Here is an 11,451-nt window from a genome sequence, read left to right as displayed (position 1 = left end):
AATCACTCTACTGTCTCCAAAATCTGTCTCAATGTCTCTCCTGCTGGAATCCCTCTCCTGGCTTCCTAATAAATCTGTATTACTTTAAAACTTCTCCTTCTCTCTTTTAAGGTTATATACTCCTCTGCCTCTCCTTATATATCAGTTCCCAGTTCTATCTATATACCTGTCTGACTCTTCTGTCTACCCCTTTGTATCTAAAACCCTCTCCCACCAAAAACCTCTTACTTTCTGCCCCACATTGCCTTTCATTTCAATATCCGACTAGCACCCTCTCTCACCATCTTTAAAGACCATCCAGAACACACCTTTTTAATGAAGCATATGGGTTGCTCTGTTGGATGAGACTATAAATCTTACATCTATTTACCATGACCCCTTGCAGACAAACTTACCATAAGAACCCCCCCTGCCCCCTGTCTGACTCTGTAAGTTCTCCCTACTTACCATATAGATAATAAGCTCTTCAGGGAAAGGGACTACTTATTCCTATTATTCCAATTCCAATTATTCCTATTATGTCACGTGTGTTACTGCTGTAAAGTGCTATGCACATGGATGGCGCTATACAAGTAAAGATATACTGTGCATACATACATAAATCACATATTAGTAGACTAATGTAAAACCACCTCAGTTCCTTCAGCTGTAATCCCTCCCAGCTGCTAGAATGACTTGCTGACCTGAGTGGAGTGGAATAGAATACAAAACTGCAGGAAATTTTGCTAAGTGTTTGCTGTGACTTCATGTATTAAAGTAAAAAAAAAGACAAATGTGCTGTCATGGAATAGAAGGGAAAATATTGTCTTACTTGTTGCGTCCTAAACAGAGAAAGCCAGTCTCCGTGGGGAAAAAAGTGTTATGTTAAAGAGCTGCAGTTGCTTTAAATTGGAAAAGTTGGCAAGTGTCAGTGAAAAGGAGTGGGATTTTGTGTAACAGGGAAAACTTGATGCAGGGAATCATCTGCAAGTTGCAGACCAGTTCTCCTCCGTTGAGATGATCTGCTAGTGAAGTGTCAGACGTCGACGCTGTTTGAACAATTCACAGGATTTACAAAAAATATTCACGTTTTTCCTATCTGCAAAAACTTATGGGACATTTTGGAGACAAGGTTTTTCATGGAAGATTTGATAAGACCACTCCAAGATAAGGTAAAGTTATGTTACTGTATATTCTCATGTAGGATTGACATGTTGAAAAGGCTGTACATAATAACATCATCTATGTTGGTTTACATTAACTAGTGTAATGTAGGTAGGTTGTTACTAGCAAGTTGAACTAGATGTGGCTGATTAGTGATTGACCATAAGGACTGGGCATCTCTCTTGAAGTAGATTGAGAGATATCAGTGTCTTCCAGCTGCAAAACTGATGCAACAGTGGAGTGAAGTACAGCACTAGCTTTTACAAAGGCATACTGTACTAAAGCTATATCTTGTGCTATTTATAACACTTGTACTATAGCAGTTTTACACCTGAAGAAGTCTTTGGTATATCGCCGCTAGTATATACAGATGTAGCAGAAGCTATTTCTCACACTATGCGTTGCGTTAGCACTGACGTGTTATTTAAAGCAGTAGCGCTATTGAAAATATGGATTAAGGAGATAATTAAAGCATTATTTAATGTGTTATTTGGTGCGCTATTTCATGTTAATGTGGGTAATCTGCTTCATCTGCACCTATCATTTACATATTTGTGCGACTAAATATTAATTAAACTATCACAGCATGCTTTAAAATGATGTCTGCATGAAAAAGGAACCTATTTGTAATGAGACCTGCAAATTCTATATTCAATTCCAATCAAGTAAAGTTACGCAACCTTTCTACAAAATAAATAGTTGTACATAATAGATAAAAAGTATAAAATATATTCTGCTACAATATGTGTATACTGTACCAAGCTGTGTCTGCTCGTTTTTATGCCTCGGAGAAAACTGCACTAAAGCTACATTATAAAGTTTGTACCTTTCAAAAGTGTGATCCTGTAGAGGTCCTACGTATAAATTGTTGCAAACAGTCAGAAAACTCTTTATTACTTTAACATTGTGACATACTTTGCATGTGTAGATATATCAATCAGAATGTACATATAACATGAATATAAGGCTATAATACCAACTTATCATTATAGCAGTTATTATCATAACCAGTGGCAACATTGCAAGTAATAAAATGACTGTCTCTTGCATTAAAACCAGGGGGAACAGAAACACACAAGTAAAAACACGAGAAAAAACATTTTCTCAAAATTGTTCTCCTTTGCTCCCGGCGGGGCCTGTAACTCATTAAGTTGCTGTGCGTTGCAGCCCCTTCTAACAGTAAAGAGGATACAATGGTAGTTTTTGCATTGAAAATAATAATAGAATTCAACTTAATATGTTTGGAAATTGTTCAACTGACAATACTGTTAACCAGTATAGGGGAAAGGAACGTAAATAACTACAGCCACCGGAGTAACTGTTTTCTAAATCAACATTTTTACTGATGCCGTGACAGTGAAAAAGTAAACCCAATCCATTGTATTTCGCGAGATATTTTGAAATTATGCCCCATTACATATTTAGAAAATAAATCTTTTTTTTTTTAATTTTTATTTCTTTAGAAACAGTCTGCAAAACTTTTTGTTACTTTATCTAGAGCAGGGATGCGCACACTGGGGAGCGCAAGATTTTCCAGGGGGGTGCGGCGCTTGCAGAGGCCCGCACTCTTCCCTAATGCATTTAAATGAAATGCCGGGGAATCGCGTGAGGCCTCTGCAACTTTCCTTACATTGTCTTTTTGGCGACACGTCGCCATGGCAACATTGTGTCAAAGGATGACGCAGGGTCACGTGACCCTGCGGTGTCATTTGATGCTGAAGACAAGGTAAGGAGGGCAGCACGAGCAAGGGAGGAGAGCAGGCAGGGGGCGCAGGGGGAAAAGTTTGTGCACCCTTGAGCTAAAGTCTGGTACACTGAATACCAGGATCATCTTAACAATTCCTCATGCCACTGGTATCTATCATGTATTGCCATCTAGACAAATCTTTGTCATAGTTGATGTCTCCCCTGTGAAAGAGAACATGGTGATATAGTATAAGATAGACAGTATTGTTAACTTCACCACACCTACAGTATGTCCTTAAAGCTGCAGTGCAAGCAATATCCTACATGTGTGTTTTTTTAAATATATAATTTATGTACTATGAGAAAATTCTTGTAGCAATTTTTTTGAAAAAAAAATGTAACAAGCATTTTTGTTTCTATAGCAACCATTTACAAAGTCACATCCCCTTCCTCTTCTGAGACAGGCTCTGGCACACCCCTTTGCCCTCTTTCTAGCAGTGCACCAATTGTATCTAATGACTGCCTGGTCCCATGATCTTCCACACAGAACTTTGCACCTTGGGTACTCTTCTGCAGCACTAACAGCGATTTAATGAACCCCCGAGCTGAATCATTGCCGACCGATTGCAAGAGAACAGAATGATCGGCAACTTAGCTAATCACTTGTCAGCCTACAGATTGTATTGATGCACAAATCGAATGGGAGAATTTTTTTTATTAAAAAATGTCAGTTTGAACTGCAGCTTTAAATGAATTTGTGTTTAGAGATGCAGACATATCATAATTCACAATTGCATTATAAAATTATTCTTTTTACATTACCTTTTCCCAATATATAATACTTTCTCGTGTTACAAATTAGAAATAATTATTTCCATGTGAATTATAAGGTACAGTGAGTGAATCCTTTTCAGCATTTACCATAAGAGGCTTCTATTTGACTTATGTGAATACCCTAGAATTTAATTTTGTTTCTTAAACATGGAGACTCGTTATTCTGAGAACAACTTACAGCCAACTTACTGACATAATGTCCTTACATGGAAAGATATTCTTAACAATAATATGCTCTCCTGACCTGCTTTATAATTCAGACAAATTATAGACTGAGGTTACGCATGTGCTGGTTCTGTGATTGCAAATGATATTTCTGAAGCATAACAGCTTTGCACACTATCTGCCATCCAATGTTATGATGGATTTCAGCTGGATATCCACTTTATTTGCTTGTTTAAACACTAAAACATTGGAATTTCATGCAAGAATGAGTAATGTTGTTTGACTTCAAAAGGTGATGGTTTTTCATTAGTTGAACTGTTAAAAATTACACTGCGAGGTCTGGAGGCTTCATGTATTCTTTTTGTTAAACTATGTTTGCGCCGATCAATGAACTTTTCATGTGCAAAATGTATTATATGCCAGAATGTTTTGGTTCAACCCAAGTGCATCAGAGCTCAAAGAAACTTGGTACTAGTTGGGACTCTTTGGGGCCTATGTTATGTGTTCATAAGCCACTTATCAAGCACTTATCGGCCAAAATGCCTACTACGATTCTGTAAGCGTCAATAACTGGGCGATAAAAGACTGAATCGACAACATTTTGAGCCTTCAAAAAAAAGTCGTTGAGTGAGCGGTGATAAGCCACTTATCGGCAGGTTTTGAAACTCGTGCAATTCTATTAGCTTATCGAGGCCCATCGAGACTCTAGAATGGCGAGTTTATCCCAAAATCTTCACGCCAGGAAAAATTGGCGTGAAGATGGGAGTACCTGCTGAGAGACGGCGAGACAGGACTTAGAAAAATAAATGCTTTTTTTCTAAATTGGATTGATGCTGTGAGTCTCCGGAGCTGATATCCATTAATATCGGCATTGGAGACCCCCGGCATGAATCCCATGCAATAAAAATGCATTTACTGTCAACTTCATTACCTTAGCGGCTAACCGCTAAGGCAATGAAGGGGTTAACCCATCCCGCTACACACAAGGAGCCAAATACCCCCTTCACCCACCCCGCTTCCCACAATAAACAGTAATTCCCACCTCCTCTACCCCCACATGATTGATACCAGAGGCCTCGGGTGTCCGGGGGTCCTCAGGTGGTCCCTGTGGGTGTCTGGTGGCCATCAGGTTGTCCCTGCAGGTCCTGCTGTCCTGCGGTACCAATCCTGTGTCTTCTTTTTTTTCAGGATGTGATGTTATCTCCAAGGGAGGTACGTCACATCCTTCAAACCACATGGCTATATCACATGGTATTACAGCAAATGGGATTGAAGACAATCCCATTGGTTGCTGTACTATGTGATAGGTTACATTAATTCAAAAGGATGTGACATCATCCCTTAAAGTGACTAACACCCTTTGGAACTAATTTAACCTATCACATGGTACAGCAACCAATGGGATTGTCTTCAATCCCATTAGCTGTAATACCATGTGATATAGCCATATTCTTTGAAGGATGTGATGTACCTCCATTGGAGATGACGTCACATCCTGGAAAAAAAAAGATATGGCACACGATACAGCATCCAATCGGATTGGAGCCGTACCATCTGACCTGAAAATGTGACGTCACAGCCCATATATAAGGCCTTGACGTCTCATTTTACCTCAGAAGCCGACGAGACAACATCGTGTTTTGGATTTACCATGAGGCTATGGATTGACAGATGAAGATAGAAGATTAAAGAAAAAATAAAAATAATTACAGAAGAAGATAGAAGAAGGTGATAGAAAATAAAAGAGAGAAGAATTTTGTTACCTGTTCCGGATCTTCGAGGTGGATGGCGTTGGATTGATTTTGATGACGTCGCGGTACGAGAGCTTGCAGAAATGCCGTGTAAGAAAAATTTTGAATGTATGTAAATGTCTTTTTTTCAGGTTTTATTGTATTTTTTTATTTTTATGTTTTTTATTGCAGATGGACTGATAATGTATTAATCTGTGCCCATTTAGGGTACAGATCAATACAGTAATAGTCAATACATTTTTTGGAAAAAGCGTTTTTTCTATTGATTGTTGTTTTTTATTTTTCTGTTATTTTTATTGTTTGGATTAAATTGTTTGTAATCTGGATGGTTTGTTTTTATTTCATTTTCCAATTGTTTAGCATTTTTATTTAATTATTTCATTTGTTGGCTACTGGTTTTAATTTATGTGTTGCCTAGTGATTTGATTATATAATTGATTTGTTGGCTAGTGGTTTCAATTCATTAATTGTTTTGTTGGCTAGTGTTTAAAATTAATTGATTGGTTGGCTAGTGCTTTTATTTATTTAATTGATTGGTTGGCTAGTGCTTTTATTTATTTAATTGATTGGTCGGCTAGTGCTTTTATTTATTTAATTGATTGGTCGGCTAGTGCTTTTATTTATTTAGTTGGTTGAATAGTGCTTTTATTTCTTGACTTGGGGTGTTTATCTTTTATTATTGTCTATTTTTGGCCTTCATGCTTTTGGGTGACCATTAACTGCTATAGTACTGTAGCATATCATGCCTATATTATATGGGTATGATGTACTACTATGCAAATCAATGGGTATAGGGTGGGTATAGTGGTCCCGGGGTGGGTGCTTAGGCCTCCCGGGTTGGTAGCGGTGGATGGTGGGTTAAATCCTTAATTACTGTTGTGGTTACAAGGAGTTAGGGGCCATTAGATTGTTTTTTTTTCTTGTATTCATTCTGGCAATGGAGGACATGACCCTGCAGTATGCTGATGCCCTTCATGATGGCAGGGTAAGTAGAAAGGTTTATTCACTTTATTTATGCTGGCTGGCTAATGTTTAATTTTATAATGGGCAAATGAGCAAAATATCTGGATAATAATTATTTTGCCCATTACAGTACTGTATGTATTGGGGGGGGGGGGGAGGGGAGGGAAGGGAAGCGATATTTATTTAAATGTGTTGAAAACAAATGTTGGACATAGGATTGGTCTCAACCGAGGGCCCCTAGACACCTGCTGGGACCATCTGAGGACCCACGGAGACAACCTGAGGACCCGCGGCCTTCAGTATCAATCATGTGGGGGTAGAGGAGGTGGGTATTAGTGTTGTTGTGGTTTTAATGTTAATTGTGGGTCAGGGGGTCTCCGTGGGCAGAGCCGCATTGATTTGAGGTCCAGGACCCCCTGCTTCCCGAGATACAGACCCCGTTATGTGGTGCCGGTATCCCCTATGCATTTAAATGTCCTGCATCACGTGACCGCAGGAATAAAACCTATAGGAGATACCGGCACCCCATAATGGGGCCTGTATCTCGGGAAGCAGGGGGTCTCAGGAAGCAGGCGATTTAAATGGGCCGGCAATTTTTTTTATGAACGCTTAGACATAGGCCCCTTTATCTTTTCCCCTTTAGCTTCTTTATGAAATTGCCATTCGCTTAATTTTCTATCACAATTGCATAGGTTCTGTTGATTGTCCTAACTAAAGAGCTTGGTTAAAATGGTAATAATACATCTTTGGTGTAACATATGTGGGGTAGGTACTAAGATGATGCAATTTTCGTTTTGGCCCTGTGCAGGATTCTTTTTTTTAACTTAATTTTCTCTGGTAGCCAAGGCACGGCACGTATTATTTGAATGAGTTAGTTTGATGCTGATCTCTGGGCATAGAGACTGACATTACCTCAGAGCTGACAAATTTAATTGATGCAGAAACATAGCATAACAGAGGCATTCACAGACATTCATACAATATGGTGCTGTGCAATCCCTCCCTTAAGAGTATCGTATATTCACTCCCAGAATGTACTGATGTAAGTGGAGAAAATGTGATGCAATGCACATTGATACAGTACATGGATGCATAGGTATGCAATGTGAAATTGGCATACAAATTGCCAATCCTTGGCACACGCTTCTCATTCGGTAATAGTTCTAATTCCAGAAAATAATGATGTTGCCTGAAATAACCCTTTTCGGTGCCATAAGGCCAGTGGTACTAGAGCTTGTGTAATGATCATATGGCCAAGATATATCCCACCAATGATGCACACAGGAGGGGAGTGGCCCCCTCTTGCATTCAAGTAACTTTAACAATTCTAGGAACACGATGTCCCCTAGAAAACAAGCACAAAAGACATAGGGGCATATGTATCTTAGATTCTTAGATTGTAAGCTCTTTGCGGGCAGGGATTTCATTTTCTATAGTCTGATTTTGCTGTGCTTATTGTATTATTATAATTCTCTGTACTGTTTTCTTTGTGAAGCGCTGATTACACTTTTGGCGCTATATAAATAAACACATACAATTCAATGTCTCAAGGCAAAATTGGTGCAATTTTAGGACAAAACCATTGACCCAAAGAGTATGTATCACAGAACAAAAATCCCATTGAAATCAACAGGATTATTTTCATTGATGCATATGGAAGTATGTTTTGCCCCAGAATTGCTCCATATTTGCCTTGATACATATAGTATGCCCCATAATATTCTCAGGACATCATATGAGCAACTGCTGTCCCACCCCTAGTGATGCCTTAAAAGAGCCATAAGAGCATTCAAGGATCTAACTTCAACAGATCTGCGCACTAGACCCTACACTCCCAGGTTTAACCTTTCACCCAGGTCAAATGAGTCTCTGATCACTTTTTTTTATAGACTATTCTTTGAAATATTTTTCCTTCTTAGGGTCGACTCCATCTATGCAAGACCTATTACTTAAAATATCTTTATTGTCAATAATAATAATTGGTAAGCGTTCTTTTCAAGCATCCATATCTTACTGTTTACCAATAAGATACCATCTTATTCCATAAGATGAAATAAACAAGATAGCGCGGAGCACAGCAAAATAGAAACGAAAACTGGAGGCAGGATCAAAAGCGGAAAAACTTTGTGAATGTCTAATAATAATGTCAATACCCTGGCTAGAAATAAAAATTAAATACCAACTAATAACATAATAAAAATGGAACCCATGAATTAAATAAACCTTTGGAGATTGTATGTATGAATGTGCTACCTTGTTTATTTCGACTGATATCTTTCTACGGGATGCACACTGGGAATAAATCTACAAGCAACATGGGTATGCGAGTACTTTAAATGTGCCTTTAGTACTGGTTCTTTACCTATGAAGGTTGTGTTATTTGCTGTTACATACCTGGACCTAGGGCTGTTGTTGTTTACTGACCCCATCTGTCTTCCGGCTTTGCTGCATGACTGTAACGATGCGCGTAACACGCCCCCTGCAGCGTGTTCCTTCCTTAACTGTTTACTTCTGATCGCCGCCCTCTAGCTGCGAGTCAAGATCCTGTGTCTTTAAGGATTCTGAAGCAAACAACGCCATCTTGCTTCCTGGCAAATCCTGCCCTCTTCCTCCTGACAGGAAGTAAGCCTCTCTTTGACTTTCTCTTTGCTATTAGTCATTTGCTGCCTGCCCTGGTGCCTGCTTGTACTATCATCGCATGCTGTTCCTGCCTGGACCTCCTTGGGACCTTTACTTATCTCTTTTGGATTCCGGAAGACTAGGACAGTCACTCATATACTACTGAGGTTAGTTTACCGTCGGGTAATGTAGGTACCTGCTTAGTAGGGTTCACCTTGACGTGGCAGCAGGCTTATAATTCCTTGGCCAATGGATTAGACTAAGGCCTCAGACACGCTTACCGCTGGCGTGCTGAGGCGCGCTGAGGCTCAGGGAAAGCGGGTGCTTCCCCTGGCCTTGCAGTTGCTTACCGCACGCGCTCTCAGCAGGCCATCAGGGGGCGGTCCAGGGGCGGTCCAGGGGCGGGCGCGTCACTGGCCGGGGGCGGGCCAGTGACGTCACGGAGCTGGTTCGCCCTCATTGGGCGAACCGCTCACGTGACCGGCCTGTCTTGCCGGCAAGCAGGGGAATTTTAAATTCCCCTAAGACCTGCGCTTCCGCAAGCGCGCGGAAGCGCAGGTGAGCCCCTACTAAAGCCGCTCTAATTGCGGCTGTAGGGGCTCAGTGCTGAGCGGGAGCGCGCGTCAGCACGCTTCCGCAAGCAAGCAGGCAACATGGATGAGGCCTAAGAACCCTTATGTTTTATTTAGTTTCGCTGCACCTTACTGTTTCTGGCTTTATGCCTTTAAGAAGGCTGGACGTTCTCCAAGAAGAGTGTCACGCTTGTGCTCCTCACACACAAGCGCAGGGAAAGGGAAGGACCCGTTAGCGAGGAGGGGAAACCGCAGGGGACACGAAGGGAGTGAGTTGCCGTGCAGCTGGGGATCGGCACATGTAGTCACGTGACCGAGCCGCGCACAGGAGAATGCGGGACGCGTCCAGAGGTGCGGTGCCAGGCTCAGAGACATGACTGATCCAGTTGCATGTGTGCGCATGCTCTGACAGCAGAGTGGGAGTGCGCGTGTTCTCAGGCACCAACGCGGGGGTTGTGGGTAAGCCACAAGTAAGCCGCAGGGGAGGTAGAGTCCAGAGCACAAGGTAACACCCATAAGGGAATTGCTTCTTGGAGAACGTCCAGCCTTCTTAAAGGCATAAAGGCATAAAGCCAGAAACAGTAAGGTGCAGCAAAACTAAATATAACATAAGGGTTCTTAGTCTAATCCATTGGCCAAGGAATTATAAGCCTACATATAAGTACCTACACTACCCGACGGTAAACTAACCTCAGTAGTATATGAGTGACTGTCCCAGTCTTCCGGAATCCAAAGGAGATAAGTAAAGGTCCCAAGGAGGTCCAGGCAGGAACAGCATGCGATGATAGTACTAGCAGGCACCAGGGCAGGCAGCAAATGACTAATAGCAAAGAGAGAGTCAAAGAGAGGCTTACTTCCTGTCAGGAGGAAGAGGGCAGGATTTGCCAGGAAGCAAGATGGCGTTGTTTGCTTCAGAATCCTTAAAGACACAGGATCTTGACTCGCATCTATAAGGGGGCAATCAGAAGTAAACAGGTAGGGAAGGAACACGCCGCAGGGGGCGTGTTCCACGCATCGTTACAATGACTTCACCTGTGGGTCTCTTCAAGCAGGCTCAAAACTGTGGTCCGGAGGTACAGCTATTATTGATATGACTCATATCAACGGACTAATCCCTTCTTCTACTGATGGAATTTATGACCCTTTATCCCCGTTTGGCTTAAACTACATTGGAGATTCACTTCTCTGTATAAACACCTTCCATGAGATATAAAAGGCCAAAGGATGTTAATTAGAAGGCTGTAAAATAGTATTCTTAAGACAACGCCAATGATTTTGCATTCAAAAGGTAATTGCACCTGAACCGTGTTTTAATACTCCTGAGGATTCCTGTTACTATGCTAATAAAGCATGAAAGACATAGAGTATGGCTTTCAGGCCTACATTTTGAAAGCAAGTAAACTAAACATGAACTATAAAATGAAAATTACAAATGGCAGTAACACTGTTACATGACTGGGTGCTTTTATTTTATTGCAGCTCAAATATATTTTGCACAGTGGAATATTTATGGTGACAGCTCCCCTATTTTAAGTCATGGTTACTGTTTGACAGTGGTGCCAAGAACGTTTTACTTGAGTTTTTGTATAAGACACCCTAGTTTTTTTTTCAAGGGAGTTTGTTAGAAATTGAAATGACAAATTGTTACAAATGAAAATGTGGACCTTGTTTAATTTTTGACACAGCAGTCATTATGACACAAAGAGATTAACCAAGGA

General features: G+C 40.8%; 1 protein-coding gene across 1 annotated transcript in view; it reads left to right on the top strand.

Annotated features, from left to right (window-relative positions):
- The first annotated feature begins 688 nt into the window (after positions 1-688).
- Positions 689-11,451, top strand: part of C1QTNF7 (C1q and TNF related 7) — a 116,992-nt gene continuing 106,229 nt past the window's right edge. The window contains exon 1 of the mRNA XM_075569198.1: positions 689-1,151. The gene's annotated coding sequence lies outside the window, so the exon portion shown is untranslated. The remainder of the gene's footprint in view (positions 1,152-11,451) is intronic.

Source organism: Ascaphus truei, chromosome 1 (assembly GCF_040206685.1).
Source record: "Ascaphus truei isolate aAscTru1 chromosome 1, aAscTru1.hap1, whole genome shotgun sequence".
Taxonomy (NCBI): domain Eukaryota; kingdom Metazoa; phylum Chordata; class Amphibia; order Anura; family Ascaphidae; genus Ascaphus; species Ascaphus truei.
This window is presented reverse-complemented; position numbering and strand designations above follow the sequence as displayed.